The 18,280-nt window shown below is 41.9% G+C and overlaps 1 long non-coding RNA gene across 1 annotated transcript; it reads left to right on the forward strand.

Annotated features, from left to right (window-relative positions):
- The first annotated feature begins 1,015 nt into the window (after window positions 1-1,015).
- On the forward strand, window positions 1,016-18,022 carry LOC146867771 (uncharacterized). The gene is made up of 3 exons (XR_014966138.1): window positions 1,016-1,160; window positions 13,928-13,984; window positions 17,706-18,022. It is a non-coding gene; the product is annotated as an uncharacterized LOC146867771 (long non-coding RNA).
- Window positions 18,023-18,280: the final 258 nt, after the last annotated feature.

Below are 18,280 nucleotides of genomic sequence, written 5' to 3' on the forward strand. Positions count from 1 at the left end.
AAATAACACAGACATAGCAAACTGACTCAGGGTCCTCAGACCCAACTACCACGCAAAGAAAGCATTTCTTTTGGGGTGTCCCAAACCTTGCACCCCAAAGCTACGCCCCTTATTGCACTGAATTGTACCACACAAGAAGCATGTGCAAAAAGCAGGGATAATGCACTTGTTTCATATTTTTCTATATGAGTGCTATTTAATGACAATATGGAACCTGAAAGTTGTGTCTCAGCCATTCATTTTATGGAAGGCGAAGTATTGATCACTGTTTATTTATGTGTGTGTAAGTCAGCAGCCCAAACGGAAATTTGTGTTTCTCCTATGCAGTATGCAACACGATATTTTATAATAGCGAAATTGAGAATATGAGAGCAAAAGAAATTAAAAATAATTATAGAAATTCTTTTTGCATTCAGGCTGAATGATTTCCAAAAAGCTTCATAAATTACTTGAAGAGAACGCTTGTATTTTTTCAATCTTTTTGTTGGAAATGGATTATGTTTAAAGGTATCTCTTTCTGCTGGAAACTGAAAATGGGTTCTAGTGCTGTTTTACCATTGTAACGGTGTACTTGATTATACATATTTTGTTCAGTATTTTGTTCATTGGCTTTCATACCTCGTGAATGAGTGAGGGATGTGCAAACACTGTGTCACAAACCCACATGTTTACAGCATGCAGCTTTCAAACTGTCATCCACAAACACACTCGTAAAAATTGCTTGCCACACTAGTCACCACGAACAATAAAATCTGAAACCCATGTTTAGTTATTGAGTAGTGTAGGGAGCCGCCCAGGCAGGGTCCACGAACATGCAAAACAATAAAAATAATAAAAACAAATAAATGACAGAGAGTGAGGCAATAAACAAATGACTGAGTCCCCAGTAATTTCCCTGTCCTAAAATCTGATTGGGTGGACAAAGCCTACTGCGGCCCAAGCAGCACCAGGGCCGGTCCCTGCTCCATTATAAAGCCCCACCGGAGTTCCAATACCGCAAGCGGGTCCTGGAAACTTCTGTGACCAGCCTTTGGAATTCTGTCCGCAGCGCTCCACCGAGGCAGCAATGTCGTACCAAGGACACCACCGCCACCACCACCACCAAGGTACCTACTGCAGCCGGGACCCGTGCGACAGACCGTACCAGCCTTGTTATGACCGTAAGTGTCACGTCAATTTATTTTGCTGTTTTGCTTTCTCTTGTATAGCGCCCATTGTGCCATCTACGGCCCAGTTGACGTCCTTAAAATTATCCTCGTGTCAGTAAACGTTTTAGAGTGCTTTTGCGATAGCTCGACCTTCTCTTACGTCAGTAGTATGCATTCTGGCCTGTGACTATGGAGAGTCCGAACTTTCTCTTGCTATTGTTTGTAATCATGTGTAGCAAACATAAAGGGAACTTGGTTTTTGGAACGTTTGCTGCCACAGCCCCAGCGCTCTAAATAGTCAGACATTTAATATATGCACATAAAGTTTAATATCCGCACATATTTAGATAAAAAAGCATAGTACGATGATTAAAATTTATTTTTTGACCTTACATGTTTGCTCTCAGTAGACTGATTATACTCTACCGGTTTGAAAACGAAAAATCCAATTTCTATCATGTATACATTTGTTTGGATATGTGGGAGGTATTTCGATAGCACAAACCAATCCAAAGGTTAACGGAGCACTCTACAAGGTCAAAGAGAAGCTTAAACCCAACAAGTAAGGGGAGAGTAGGCTGATTTGTGGATGGTCAGCGCATTATGATGTAGGATTCTTATTAGAGGCGAGTCTTCAACTCTTTCCTAAACTGAAGCAGCGCTGGGACGTTCCTGATGGATCCTGGGTGCATGAATGCAAAAGTCCTATTGTCTTGTTTTTTCTTTTTTACACTTCGTAGTCTGCTGTGTGATGTTGTCCTAGCTGCTGGTGTGCTGAGAACCGGCAGATATGGTCAGCTCGTCTGAGGGATAAGCAGGCATGCTGGGTCGTGATTGCTTTATAAATGTTGTAGTTGTATAAGCCCATTATCTTATTCTTTATGTACCTCACATTGTCATAGAGATTTGTCTGCAGACAGGTCCATATAGCTTTATCTGTTCTGTATTGCTGCCTGCTGACAGTACTAGCCCCGTGGGGGCTATGAGATGTTATACAGTATCTTGGTGTATGTTCTGTGTATTTATTATTTTTTACTGATGTTTTTCGTTGGATGTATACTTTAATGGTTGTGGTAATCGAATAAAGTAATAACAATAATAAACGTTGCAGCTGGTTTTGAAGATGGTGCGGGCCAGTGATCAGAGCCAATGGAGCTCCATCAGGATGGGGTGATGTGATCATATTTCTTCAGGCCCTGGTGAGCTGTGCTGTTTGTAAGATGCACCTAAGGTGTACCAGTGCTCAGTCTGGGAGGCCATGATGTAGGTCTATGCTACCATCTAGATGGCAGTGTACAAAGGCTTGATCAGCAGTTCTGAGGTCACATTGTGTAAGAAACAGTTTAACTTTACTCAGAAGAGAGAGCTGGAACCAGGCCGTCTTTGTGTTTTTTGGCAATGTGTTCTTTGAGGGAGAGGTTGGTGTCCAGGGTGAATCCAAGTGATTTGGCAATTCAGTGAGATTTGGAGTTCAAAGCCTTCAAAGTTTATGTCATTGAGCCAAGTTTGTACTGTACCTTGTTTCTTGTTCTTGACAAATATTAGGATTAGTTAGGTTGAGCTTCAGGTAGCACTGGACATCCAGGTCTCGATGAGGTGCAAGCAGAGTCTGATACACTGGAAGTCCGAAGCAGTGGAGACTTTCAAGTAGGGTTGTGTATCATTGGCAAATTGGTGAATCTCGATTCTTTTATCTGTGAGTAGACCACCAAGTTCTGTTATCTGTGAGTATAGCACCAAGTGACTCCATGTAATGGTTGAAGATGACCGGTGTTAGTATGGAACCCTGGCGGACTCCACACATGATAGGGATCTTTTGTGACCTGCAGGTGCCCATGTTCCATCAATAACAGTTTGGCCACAAGACCACATCTACTTGTCTAAGCCCAGATGCATTACTCACATTTCATGTACAATAGATGGGATATGGTAAAACCACATAGGAACCCTCCCGAATGCCACATAGTGAATGTGCTGTTAGCAACTCACAACAGGCATAGCCTCTCTAGCTTATCTGTGATAAAACAGTGTAAAATCATGCTCAATCAAAGTTTGTGTTCAGACTCAAAACACTCCTTGTTATCATAGGACCATTCCTCCAGAAGTTTAATTTTAATGAAATGGAACTTTGAAGTAGAGCTAAGAAGTAAATGTTAGTATTGATATTTGAGTTACAGGGTTGTATGAAAAATCAACTACAGTACAGTGGTAAAATTCCCACTCCCTCCCAGACTCTCCACGTGCAGAGATAGCGATCACTGAGGAAGTCTGTATAGCTCACTTTACTAATCTGTACTCCCCTGGTGAAGATTCTGCTACTTTCACCACCAGTTCCTTGGCCCATAACGGGCTCATGTGTTCTGTTAACGCACGTAAGCCCACTGGTCCTTTAAAGGCTGCCAGATATCCAGAGTTTTCTTGGCACGAAATTGTTTTGGCACTAAAAGAAAGTAAGGGGGGAAAAGCCCCAGGGCCCAACGGGATCCCTATTGATCTGTTTAAATCTAAGATCGAGCTCTGGGGCCCTATCCTCACTTTGCTTTTTAAAGCTTGCCAAGCCCAGGGTTTTTTAACTACCTGGCCCGAGTCGCTTATTGTCCTGATTTTTAAGAAGGGTGACCGCAACAGCCCAGCACATTATAGGCCTATTTCTCTTTTGGATTGTCTGGTTAAGGTTGCTGGCCGCGTGCTTTTAGGACACCTACAAGATTGGGCAGAAAGAAATAATATCCTCTCTGACCTACAGTATGGGTTTAGGGCGGGGCTGGGAACTGTAGAGCAGGCAATTAATTTAGATTTATTAATCGGTAAATATGTACACATGAAAGACGGCAATTTGTTTTTAGTTTTTGTTGATTTATCTTCCGCGTTTGATTTGGTATTGCACGATAAGTTATGGGCAATTATGGCCAACATGGGTGTGGATGACACAATTGTGAACTTCTTTAGAGATCTGTACGCCCACCACTGAGGCAGAGTACGTTATGGCCTCAATGGAACTTGTACTGAGCCTTTTAAAATAGCAAGAGGGGTGCGTCAGGGGTGAGTAATGGCCCCCTTCTTATTTAACCTCTACATTAACAGCGTAGGGGAAACTTTGGCAAGTAAATGTGTGGATTTACCCCAGGTAGAACACCGGCCTATACCAGCATTGTTTTATGCCGACGATGCGGTGTTAATGGCCCGTACCCCCATTGCCCTGCAGCGCCTGGTGGATGAATTCGCTCTGTACATGCGAATCCTTGGGCTACAAATCAACATAAGCAAAACCTTCGCCATAAAGATTGGGAAGAAGGCCACTAGTTGCCATGACAATTATTATTGAGGGTTCCAGTATAAAGTTTACAGAGTCTTTTTCATATTTGGGCATTGTTTTTAATCAATCAGGGTATTGGCAAGGGACAATTAAATCAAGGTGACTCTATTTCGTGAAAACTACAATGGCACTTTTAAGTTTTGCTAGAAAGCTTGGCTTTAATCATCCAAAGGTGATGATGGCAATTTACAAGGCTAAGTGCAGATCCTCCGCTATGTACTGGGCTGAGCTATGGGGGCATGGAAAGATTGATGTCTTACAGCTTGAAGAAAATGTTTTTCTCAGGTCTCTCCTTGCTCTCCCGAAAAGCAGCCCAACGTATGTGTGTCATTCCAAACTAGGTGCCCCCTACATAGCAGACCTGATTAGAATTCAACCAGTCCTGTTATGGCATAAAATATTGTCATCTGTACATACTACTTTTAATCGAGCCACAATCGGCGATTGCCAAAAATCCCCAAATGTTTTTAATATTCCGTGGATCAAATATGTGCGTAACTTTTTAATAAATCTTGGTCATCCTGAATATTTTACTTTCCCCTAGAGCCTGGCCAATGTACAGAGGAAATCCTTGAAATTGAAATGTATTTCATTACTGGAAGAAATCAGATTAGCATTGGAAATCTGTAAATCAACCGTCCTGAGGACTCAAATGATCCTGACTAGTTTTCAAATGCAACCTTATCTAGCTAACATCTATAATCCTCGTCATAGGTTTGTGCTTACCTGTTTCCGGCTGGATATTTTCCATCACTTAATCAGCTTTCCTACTGTTAATAACTGGTCACTTGACCTGGAGAATTGCACATGTGATGACATTTCACCTCAGAACACCATGCATACCCTGCTTTTCTGTAAACACTTCTCAAGGTTGAGACAGAAATTCATTAAACCCTTGCTATTAGAGATGGGGTTTAGACTTTGTCGCCCGGCGTATATTTATCTGCAAATGTTACCAAATATTTGTACCTGTATAGTAATGTCACGTTTTTTGTTGGCTGTCATCACCTATAGGAAGCAGCTGTAAATAGTAAACATATGATTGTGCTGTGCTGTCAGTTTATTTTTGGTGTTTATTTTTAATTTTGAGCTACTTGCTTTTTATATGGAAGTATTTTGCACTTTGTTTTAAATTGTATCTTGGTCTTTTTAAAGTTTCTATTTTCATGGATGAAATATGTAGCTTTTTTGATTCACTTTGTGATTTCGAATAAAGCTTACTTTGACTTTGGTACAAAAACATTTTGGTCTCTACACAACAGTAAATCAGATTCTAATTTTACGGCAACTGTGACACAGGGAGCTAAAGTGGCTTGTTAAGCTCAGTCAATTGTATGAAGCCAGCATTTCCCCCATGGCATGCACATAGCTCTAAAATGTAAGAATACTCATTTGGGTGTATGGTGATTGAGAGTCTAATTAATGTTACATAGAAAGTCACCAATTGTATCTCCTTTTTGTTGTTCTGTAACACATTTTACCAATGGCTAAAATAAAAAAATAAACACGAATGTCACCAGTTTATACTTGGAATTTACGATTCAAAGATAGTACCATCCCAGCTTGTCTGTAGCCTGCCAGCCAAAGTAATTCTAAGGTAGAGTCCATCTCCCAGTTCAGACAATCCTCATTTTCTGGCCAGATTATATGAGGATTTGACGAGTAAAGTCCGTTATGGCATCAGGGGGGAATGTACTAACACCTTTGCAGTTAAGCGAGGCATCCGACAAGGCTGTGTACTAGCGCCTCTTTTATTCTCTTTGTTTATTAATGGGGTAGACGAGACCTTACAAGTAGTTCATGCCGATGCCCCCCAAGTGGCTGAGCGCCCTACACCTGTACTTTTGCCACCAGTGGGGCTGCAACGTTTAATGGATGCTTTTAGTGATTTTATTGCCTGGAACAAAATTAATTATTAACAAAAGTAAAACCTATACTATGGTCTGCGGGTCACTGAACAAACAAAGCAGAACTTTTTTTATGGATCAATTGCCTGTGACCACGGTTGAAACTTTCTGCTACCTGGGCAGTACTTTCTCAGGTAGCAGGTTGTGGACTCGTGAAATTATTGTCAGGAGCAAAATGGCTAGAAGCACCCATGGCATTTTTAGATTTTCGAGATCGTGGATCAGGGAACCTAGCTAGTAGGGAAAAGGAAGGGTCTACTTGATAAGTAAGATGCACCTCAAATAAAGAAAAGAAAATACTTTTCTTGAGTCCCCTCACTCACCAAAGGTTTCCCCTAGGTGACATGTTTCATCATTGGGGCCATCCCAAGCATCTACTGCTTGGGGCGTGCTGCGACTTACAACAGTTACGTAGGAGCACTGAATTGTAAAGACTATGTGTAGTGCAGTGAAGGGGTAGTGGTGTGGGTGGGTTGATTTAAAAATTACCTAGCTAGTGAGCGTAAATGAGTTTATTCTTGCTCCTAGTTTGTAAAGGATAAAAAGGGGGTTTAATAAAAGGGAAGAATTAGGTAATAATGTGCTAATAGTTCCTGATATTGGAAGTCAACATGTTTCGAGGTTATCCCCTAAACCTCTTCTTCAGGACCACAAGGGGACCAGCCCCATGTGTACCACTCCGTGCACAACCTGTAATAAAGTAAAAAATAAGAAAGGGAAAATAATAAACGCGCACCTCAGTGCCAGCGTAAATAAATTACATACGGTTAAACTGAACACCTAGTATCTAGAGGATTACAAAAAACATACATGTTAATATGCTGCCTGCCCATCATTGTCGTGGGCAGGTGAAAAGCTGTTCATCTTGGATCAAAATAAACCATAGGTGATGGTGCTCTTGACTGTAACTTAGAATAAGTGTAGAAATCCAGTGCAGTCTGGTAATCGTGTGTCTCTAAAGTGAGAAACCACATATGTAAAAACAAAACATATAACACTTGTGATGGGACATCCGACATAACAAACATGACATAAAACATATATTATGGCGCATTGACCTACTTAGTAGTTGATCAAAATTAGCCCCATGGTCTGCCTGGGTGGAGGAGCCTGAATAACCCTAAGAGAGAGTAAGGGTTAAAAAACTCAGAGTCGGAATGGTGTTTAAACAACCCTGCAAAATGGAGAAAGTCCGAAAGTAGTGAAAAAAACGGCATGGTCGAGCTCCTGGTAACGGGGGAGCCCGGGCGTGGGAGAGAGAAAGCTTACTTGACACGGCTTGCCTCCGTCAAACTGAGCTACTGGTTCCCATCGGCGGACCGCATCTCAGCGTGTCTTGGGATCCAGCGGTCTAAGTAGTGTGAGACGGCTGGAAAATGCATTGTCACCGACTCGTGAGAAGGAAAGACTATGCCGCGTATAACGTTAGGTTCACGGCGGCCATCTTGAGTGTCCTTATTGACGCGTTAGGTCTGAAAACTTTGTGAAGGAGTTAAAGAAAATTATTTAAAAGCGTGCATGTGTGCTAGGAGGATATTATCAAAGGGTATATCGAAAGAATAAAAATAAAGAAATATAAAGGAATATAAAGAGAAAATGCGGGTCTCGAACCCTGCAGTTGGAGGATATGTCTCTTTTATGAAGGGATTACAATAATGCGGCGCCTATTTTAGGCTAGTCGATTTGAAGAAGATGAAAAAAAGTCCTAGAAATGGCCTAATCTTATGTGAGCATTGGCACATTATTAAAAATTAAGCTGGAGGGAAAGAAAGTTATTAATTAAAGAAAATAGTAAGAATAGGGGAAAAAATATATTAATAAAAGAGAAACAATAGGCAAAAAATGGGTAAAGAATTTTTGTAAAAATTATTAAGAAGAAGACCAAAGGAAAAAACAGGTGGATTCCAAAATATGTTCATGAGATTGAACCAGTTTTTCTGACAAATTGACCCCTCTTTGTTTATTAATGGGGTAGACAAGACCTTACAAGTAGTTCATGCCGATGCCCCCCAAGTGGCTGGTCACCCTACACCTGTACTTTTGTATACAGATGACGCTGTCCTGCTGGTCAGGCCACCAGTGGGGCTGCAACGTTTGATGGATGCTTTTAGTGATTTTATTGCCTGTAAGAAAATTAATTATTAACAAAAGTAAATCACAGCATTTATATAGCGCGCTACTCACCCGGAGGGTCTCAAGGCGCTGGGGGAGGGGGGTCCGCTACTGCTCGAACAGCCAGGTCTTGACCTGCTTCCTGAAGGCGAGGTGGTCCTGGGTCAGGCGGAGGTGGGTCGGGAGGGAGTTCCACGTCTTGGCGGCCAGGTAGGAGAAGGACCTTCCTCCTGTGGTGGCTCTTCGGATCCGGGGGACGGCGGCGAGGGTAAAACCTATACTATGGTCTCCGGGTCACGGAACAAACAAAGCAGAATTTTTTTTATGGATCAATTGCCTGTCACCACGGTTGATACTTTCTGCTACCTGGGCAGTACTTTCTCAGGTAGCAGGTTATGGACTCGTGAAATTATTGTCAGGAGCAAAATGGCTAGAAGCACCCATGGCATTTTTAGATATTCAACAAAACTGTGCTCTAGACTGGTCAAGGAGATGACAACAATTAATAGGCCAAGGGTCTTATTGATTGCTAGATATGGGGCTGGTATCTGGGGTTACCACAATAGTTCTGCGCTACAGATGGAGGGAAGCTGTTTCCTCAATCGCCTCCTCAGTCTACCAGCTTCGGCTTCTTCAGAGATCATACATTAAGAAGTGAGCTACAGTACCTTATGGATATAATTGCATCTTGCCCATTACTGCTCTGGCACTCCATATGGTCCAAGGAGGAAACCAGTTTTACAAAATCAATTATTTTAGACTGTCTTTCTTTGGAAAATGCAAAAACAACAGTTGATGGACAGAATGCAGAACTATGTCATACATTCACCCCAGTACAGAGATCTGGGCCTAAATCCATCGTTTTTTTGCTCACCATGCTGTTCCAGTTTGACCCAGCCATATGCAAATCAGTCTTGAACCTGTGCCTCATGGGTACAGTCCAGCCCGAACTGCCAAGCCAGGTCCTCCCTGGACTGGAAACAAGCATCCTAGGACCGGTTTCGGGGTTTCACCCCTCTTCAGCCAGGATAGCTGGATTCCAGTGGCATGGAGAGCACGGGACCCACGTCTGGGCATACCTTTCCCACTCGGGGTGACAAATGCAAAAACAACAGTTGATGGACAGAATGCAGAACAATGTCATACATTCACCCCAGTACAGAGATCTGGGCCTAAATCCATCGTTTTTTTGCTCACCATGCCATTCCAGTTTGAACCCAGCCATATGCAAATCAGTCTTGACCCTGTGCCTCATGGGTACAGTCCAGCCCGAACTGCCAAGCCAGGTCCTCCCTGGACTGGAAACAAGCATCCTAGGACCGGTTTCGGGGTTCACCCCTCTTCAGCCAGGACAGCTGGATTCCAGTGGCATGGAGAGCACGGGACCCACGTCTGGGCATACCCTTCCCACTCGGGGTGACAAATGCAAAAACAGCAGTTGATGGACAGAATGCAGACCAATGTCATACATTCACCCCGGTACAGAGATCTGGGCCTAAATCCATCGTTTGTTTGCTCACCATGCCGTTCCAGTTTGAACCCAGCCATATGCAAATCGGTCTTGACCCTGTGCCTCATGGGTACAGTCCAGCCCGAACTGCCAAGCCAGGTCCTCCCTGAACTGGAAACAAGCATCCTAGGACCGGTTTCGGGGTTTCACCCCTCTTCAGCAAGGATAGCTGGATTCCAGTGGCATGGAGAGCACGGGACCCACGTCTGGGCATACCCTTCCCACTCGGGGTGACAAATGCAAAAACAACAGTTGATGGACAGAATGCAGAACAATGTCATACATTCACCCCAGTACAGAGATCTGGGCCTAAATCCATCGTTTTTTTGCTCACCATGCCGTTCCAGTTTGAACCCAGCCATATGCAAATCAGTCTTGACCCTGTGCCTCATGGGTACAGTCCAGCCCGAACTGCCAAGCCAGGTCCTCCCTGGACTGGAAACAAGCATCCTAGGACTGGTTTCGGGGTTTCACCCCTCTTCAGACAGGATAGCTGGATTCCAGTGGCATGGAGAGCACGCGACCCACGTCTGGGCATACCCTTCCCACTCGGGGTGACAAATGCAAAAACAACAGTTGATGGACAGAATGCAGAACAATGCCATACATTCACCCCAGTACAGAGATCTGGGCCTAAATCCATCGTTTATTTTGCTCACCATGCCGTTCCAGTTTGAACCCAGCCATATGCAAATCAGTCTTGACCCTGTGCCTCATGGGTACAGTCCAGCCCGAACTGCCAAGCTAGGTCCTCCCTGGACTGGAAACAAGCATCCTAGGACCGGTTTCGGGGTTTCACCCCTCTTCAGCCAGGATAGCTGGATTCCAGTGGCATGGAGAGCACGGGACCCACGTCTGGGCATACCCTTCCCTTCCCTTCAAAATCAATTATTGGTATCGCTTTCTCTGGAAAATGCCATGAAGATCAGTTCGCAGTACAGTAAAGTACTCAAGATGTCAGTACGGACCAATCCCTCATAAGTACTATTACTTTGGAAGATGTTTATCAAAGAAAACTTTATGAATCACAGGATGGAAGTTCGGCTTGTTTGCCAATGCAGGAAACCAACTGTAAAGTTTTATTTAACACTTACTTCCAATGTGGGCTGTCAAGATTACCTTACATACATTCCCAACCTTACACACCGTTTGGTGTTAGTCAGATTGAGACTGGGATTTGCCCACCATTTAGTGGCTTTCCCCAACATGATAACTTGCCCCCCAGCCATGACTCCTTGCCCATGTGATTGGCAGAGCAAGCAAAGCACCGTGCACTTTATGCTATTTTGTGGTTTTTATTCAGGTTTTAGGAATTCTTACTTAAAACCACTTTTGCTTACATATGGCAGTGGTCTGCACCTTGCCGCAGTAAAATACTTGTCTGAACTTAATGATGCCAGGGTTTACTTTATTGTGGCACTCTTTATTATAAACGCCATCAATGCACACAAAAGTATTGTTGTATCGACATAGCGATGATCCACTGGCGATTTTAAAGAAATTGAGCTGTTTTTTTAAAACTATAACTTCTTGTGTGTTATAAATGTGATCAATTTTGCCCTCATGTTGTAGATGATTTTTAAGAAATTGAGCTGTTTTAAAAAAAATATATATAACTTCTTATGTGTTTTAAATGTGATCAATGTTGGCCCCATGTTGCAGATCAGGCGTTCTCTGCTTTGGTTTTTTACTACTTGATATGTTTCATGTCTAACGCAACCAGTCTTAATGTATGCACATTTTTAGATGTGATTAATTCTGGCCCCATGTTGTACATCAGATGTAATCTGCCTTGCTTTTCTATATATGTAATACAATCAGTCTTGATGTATGTACACACCTTTATGGTTGTTTTATACATACCGAATAAAGTTTTTGAATTGAATTGAGAAGTGCTGAGGGTGGCCCTTCCAATCAGATATTGTCACTTTCACTTTCTTCAGTCTGTACATGCTCTGTGGATCCAATTCCCCCTTCCTTTTAACCAAGCTTGTCTGAAGAGTTTGCAAGGGCTGGGAATAAATTACTGCAGGGTCCTCTGGACACTTCTTCTGTTTTTATCAGGTGCCATTAGCACCTGTTTTTAGGTTGAAAAGGAAATAAGCCCAGAAGAAGAGAAAACATGGCCTCCGACTGCAGCTAGTGACGTATAAGAAATCTGCCTTTTTATAAATTTATAAGTTAAAGGGGGCAGATTTGCATTCAATAAAACATTTTGTAATTTTTACGAAAGGAGCGTAGGGCTCTAGAAAGAGTGGGTTTTGTGGCATAATACCCCCCTTGCCCTCCCTCTTGCAATGGCCCTGTCTTTACCAATGTTGCAATTTGCCTCAACCTGTGCCTTGCCCATGAAATCAATTTTACACTTCTGCTTATGCTAAGGCTCAGTGTGTACCCACTGTTCTTTTTAAGGACATAAGTTTCACCCCTCAGGACAAGGCCTGAGTGAATTATTATAGGTAGGTAAAACTCTCAATATTAAAAAGCTGAAAGGCGATTCCTGTGGTCTGATTTGATCTTCATTGAACTGAAGAAGCAATACACAAGAGCTATATGGAAACAAAGATTGCAATAATGTAGAAATACTATAATGAAGACACCCATATGGACAAGTCCTCTATGATCAAATATTCCTTTACAATTGCTTGACAAGATTAAAGAAAGAATCATGAGACATAAATAAATTGCTGTCTCTAGCAGCAACCCAATCTCTAAACATAAACCTAACCCCTATTTAGATCTGGGCATTTTTTTGCCGAAACACAGAAGTTTAAAAATGCAATGAACTGCTTGTTCCCACTACAGCAAATTTCACCATTCATGGTTCGTGGTGGTTCACTGTTGTTCCCCAGTTTACATGATGGTCTTTATTTTTGATCAAAGCACATCAGCAAATTATTTAACAAATCAGTGTACCTAAAAAAAAGAATAGTGCCAGCACACCAAGGCCATTCTTACAGTTTTGGGTAAAAGTGCCCCCTGAGATATACCTTATGCCATGGAACTTATTTTATTTTACAAATTAAGGGCCAGATGTACGACCCTATTTTGCATGTGTAAATGGGTTTGGGACCCGTTTGCGCATGCAAAATGTGAAAGGGCTATGTACAATTCCTAAATAGCGAGTCGCAATTTATTTGCAACTCGCAATTTAGGAATTGTGAGTCGCTATTTGGAAGGGGCGTTCCCTTCCTAATAGCGACCGTAATCCCATGCATGAATGTTTTGCTACCCCACTTGCGGTCGCAAAACACTTGCAAATCACCACCCTCTTCAAGAGGGTGGTAATGCACTCGCAAAAGGGAAGGGGTCCCCAGGGGACCCCTTCCCCTTTGCAAATGCAGGTGAAAAGACAGTGGTCCCAGGGACCACTGCCTGCCCTTAAAAAATGAAACGAAAACGTTTAATTTTTTTTTTTTTAAATGCACCCCGTTTTCCTTGAAGAAAAATGGGCTGCATTTAAAAAAATACTGCTTTATTTAAAAGCAGTCCCAGACATTGTGGTCTGCTGAGCCCAGCAGGCCACCATCCCTGGGAGGGCCAGCCATTCTCAATGGACTCGCAAATTGTGAGTGGCTCATTAATATTCATGAGCCTCGCAATTTCCGACCCCACTGGGAATCGCAAACAGTGTTAAACACACTGTCATGGCATTTTGCGAGTCTCAAATTTCGAGTATCAATTGAGTGCAATTTGCGAGTCTCAAATTGTCATGGTCGTACATCTGGCCCTAAGTACCGCATGCGTAGGGGTGGAGAAAAATGTCCCACAATTTCACAAAACTTTTCATATTCTGTGAAATACACCCAGAAGAATAAATTCATGATAAAATTACAGATTCTTTCCGCCTGCAGGACATGATATTGAGATGTGACTAAAAAGATGAGTAATATAAAAAGTGACAAATTTAAAACTTTTATCTTTTTCTTTTCAGCATGCAGACCAGGACAATACCACTGTCAAGACAACGGCTACAAGTTTGACAGACCAGGTATGCAATGTGAAGAAATTGCAACCACAGTAAATCATATATCACCCATGTGCAGCTCTAAAAACATATGTTTGCAACCTGGTACATAATGGGTTTTCCCAATAGAGACTATTTATACTGGACCGGGAAACCTAACCTGTTGTATGTACATGTAAGGAACGTTTCCACAGTGGCTGGTTCAAGCAGTGACTTCAGAGAGTTGGGTGTCGTCCATCGAAGGCTACAAGCTCCTGGAAAACCCCATTCTCATGTATGCGAGTGAGACTCACAGATTTGAGTTCTTTTTGAGCCTTTCACTCCCATGGAAGCATAAGTCCATTTTAGTGGATTCTGTAGGAGGACAATGTGCTTATACTTTTTAGATTTAATAAAAAAAAGTGTTCCCATTTTTAGTTACAAGACAGCTGACAGAGAACTTATTTCAGAGAGTTTAAGGAAGCCTCACCTTTAGTGAAAGGGAGGGAGTCTCTTGTGCTCTGAAGTTGGGGGAGGAATAACCAGCTAAAGCAAGACGCATTCCTTCTTGCCTGGGTGCATAATGCCAGAAAGCAATACAAATGTGTGCTACTGGTTAATTTGCAAATGTAAAGGTTGCTTGGAAATTTGGATTGGTTTCATTGATGAAGTCACTTTAAGCTTTGTGATGCCAAATATTTACTCTCTTTGATTGGCATTGTTGGGTGTTGCCAGCTCACCTATGGCATGGGTGCTTTCAATGAAAAGTTATGAAAAATGCTTGCACTAGGCAAAATCTGCATATTACTAAAACCTATATTTTGGGAGCACTTCTCAAATTAAACTCAAATCGTTTTCCAAATTTGTAGCAGCCAATCTTAAAATGTGTGAAATGCAACTTCTAAATAATGACTTTCATATTCATAGTTCTATCTGTCACAGGCTGGGACCTTGTAGCACTGAAAATATAGCTGTCACTATTCCCCACTGCACAAACCAGCATTCAATTATTTGGCTCCATAGATGGACATCTCCAGTGATCACATTATCAAATAGAGGTTTCTTAAAGTCAATTAGTGCATTTCCCAATATTTAGTTTACTGGTATTTATTTTCCATTTACGGTGGGTGCTATTTTATAGGCAGTTAACTGAAAGTGAAACACCAACAAAATAGTTGCAGACTATTTTGTTCTTTTTAGTAACACCTTAGACCACGTCCCCATGCCCTCTGACCTGGCCCCCATAGCACTGAGGATCACAGTTCCCATACTTTATTTAATTTACTTCGACTGCTGCATGATGGTGATTCTTAAACCAACTGAGGAGAGATGGAAGCCGACCTCCTGTGTTCAGCTGCTTGTAGAGCCCAGCTGTTGGCCTAGCTGCCCTTGACAGGGAAAGAGGTGCCAGAAGCCATCCTGCCAAAGCTTGCACCCCCAGAACTCTCTACTTCTTAGAAGGGGGTCGGGTACTCTATGTCGTGTCCTGATTGGTCGTTTGCATTTGTACATGCTTATGGCTGCATTTAAAGTTTGATCAGTGACGGCCCGTGTAGGGCTTTTTACCGGGGTGGTGACGTGGCGCAGAGGAGGGGCAGGGTGGGGGGTTGCAAAATGCGGCATACGGCCGAGTTCAGGTAAGTTACGAAAAAAATTAATAAAACGAACTTCGTTGCGTGCGCTGACGTTTGCTGACGTTTTATTCATTTTACTTCTGTGGCAATAAAAACTCCTTAAAAAAGTAGACAGTGTTTTCTATCATTATTTAAAGAAAAATCACGCTTCCTTCCATGTGGAAAAAATATATTACTGGCTCTTTTGATATCATTACAAAGCACTTCTGTTCTCTACACCACTGCCATTTAATCACTCTTTAGCACTTTAAGATGCAGTAGGCAGATCCATTGCAGACAAGAGAGGAAAGGTGTTTTATATTTGACAGGTTATTCACAAAGAAAATGCTATTTTTGGTACTGAAGGGAAAGTATAATTGAAGCAGGCTCCCTCTGTTTAATTATGTGCTAAAATAATTTACACTGCATGTCACTTCTGATATCATGTGATTTACATCATTGAATGATTCAATTTTAGATTGTTTAGTTTGATGTGTATAGATTATTGTAAAATGTCACAGAAAGCATCTTTGTGTATATCTGCATTATGTCCTACTAAAAATGAATGCCACACCAGTGAAAATAAATGTGATGAATGTGGCCCGGTGAAACATTTTATTACAGCAAATGTAGTAATACCCTCATATTAACACATGTAGGGTCACATGTAAGTAGCTTTTTTCATGTTGCAAACAGCCTGATTTGCAGAATTGGACTGTTTGTAACCGAAAAAAAAAATTCTATGTACAAAGGCCCATTTTGCGATTCGGGAATCTATTACTGAATTGCAAATTGAATTAGCGATCTTCTCTATGGAAGGGGCGTGTTATGGACGTCGCTTCCTAATACCAGCCTGCAGTGGTATGGAAGAATGTTTTACAACCGAAATGCGGTTGCAAAATATTCGTATTTTACCGCCAATTTAAAGTTGGTGGTAATCCATTCCACAAAAGGGACCCATTGAAAAATGGGACCCCTTCCCCTTTGTAAATGAAAGCAAAAACGTTTTTAAGAGCAGGTAGTAGTCCTAGAGATCCACTGGCTAATCTTTAAAAATGAAAAGAAACTTTACATTGCTGTTTTGGAAATGCATCCCGTTTCCCTTTAAGGAAAAAGGGCTGAATTATTATTTTTAAAGTTGCTTTATTTAAAATGAAACACAGACATGGTGGTCTGCTGTCCCCAGCAGGCCAACATCCCTGTGTTTTCAGCGATTCCCAATGGTTCGCACTATTTTGAGCTACCTCATGAATATTAATGAGGTAGGTCAATTGCGACTCCTTTAGCAATCGCTGAATATGTCAAAGACACATAAGTACTTAGGTGTTTGCGATTACCTGATAGCGAATCGCACAAATTCGCCATTAGGTAATTGCAAAATAAAACCTACTTACATGTGGCCCTTAATTCTATAGTGCAAAATTGAAGTTCATTGTTATTACCACAGTTCAGTAAAGTTGACATGAGAAATCACAAGTTGTTGCCTCACATATTGCATTTTACAATGACTTCACACATGGAAACAACTCTGATAATAGGCATGAGGCCCCTTCTGTGTTATTTTGGCTCGCTGCACAAATGTAACCTCTGGCATCCTGCTTTTGATAAATAGCTTTTTAAAATATGGCTTGGAAGGAGTAGGGCTGTTTGAAATATGCACACAAAAAACATTTTGCTAAAAGCGCTTATATTTTTTGCAAAATTGAAAGAATTAAACAAAATATATTTCGCTGGGTTCTCGAGTAATCTTTCTCTGCAAGCACATACCTCACATAGAGAGGTCATGCGAGACACCAGGAAGAGGCAGGTTCAGGGACAATTTATTTTTGAGAACCAGAGTCCCACAGGCAAAAATCACATGAAAGCTTGTGTGATGTGAAATGCGGAACATTTGGCACAATTCTCATAAAGCACAATTAGGAGGGAGTTACCTAAGATTGCACCAGGTAATTCACACAGGCATCAGGATGTACAACTAAAAATCAGCTGTTGCTAGGCAGAGTTGTTTCTCTCTGCGGAGTGGACAAATCAACGGCAGCCCTTATTCCGATTTTGTAATTCCATTTTCAGAATATACAGACATTGATTTAAATCTGTGTGTAATGTGTGAGCAGATGCAACTTAATACTCTGTTTCCTTTTTCTCCCTCTTAGATCCATGCAATCCCTGCAATCCCTGTCCTCCTCAACACCATGACCATGGTAGATTCTCTCACTATGGGGGTGGGTGTAAGAAGTGAGACTCTCCACACTGGAATGGCTCCATCGATACTCAAGCCTGCTTCCAGGTGAATGAAAAAGAAAAATTGGATATCTGAAACAGAAATCACTTTACGCTGCTGTTATCCTGAAAAAGAAAACATCTCACTCAAACCTTCAACATTCTCTCAGTATACCTGCACCTGATTCCCATTCTAACGATGATTTTGCTGCCACTGCTTCTAATGTATTAAACTTACTGATGCAACTCATGTATACCTCCACGTGTTTCATGTTCTTGGTCTTTTATGTGAATCACTCTTTACATCGGACTCAATATAGTATCAGGGCTTTCTTCAGCTGAGTGCTGTTAATAAAAAAAACAACTCCTAGGGCCTCATTCAAAGCTGCCGGGCAATCCTCCATGTAACTCCTTCCTGGTGTTACTTACTATAACAGAGTACTGGTGACTCCAGGGAATTAGTTACTGGTGGATTGCATGTGGGACTCTGGTGGCCCCATTAGAAATG

The sequence above is a fragment of the Triturus cristatus genome, chromosome 1_2 (genome assembly GCF_964204655.1).
Source record: "Triturus cristatus chromosome 1_2, aTriCri1.1, whole genome shotgun sequence".
NCBI classification, from domain to species: Eukaryota; Metazoa; Chordata; class Amphibia; order Caudata; family Salamandridae; genus Triturus; species Triturus cristatus.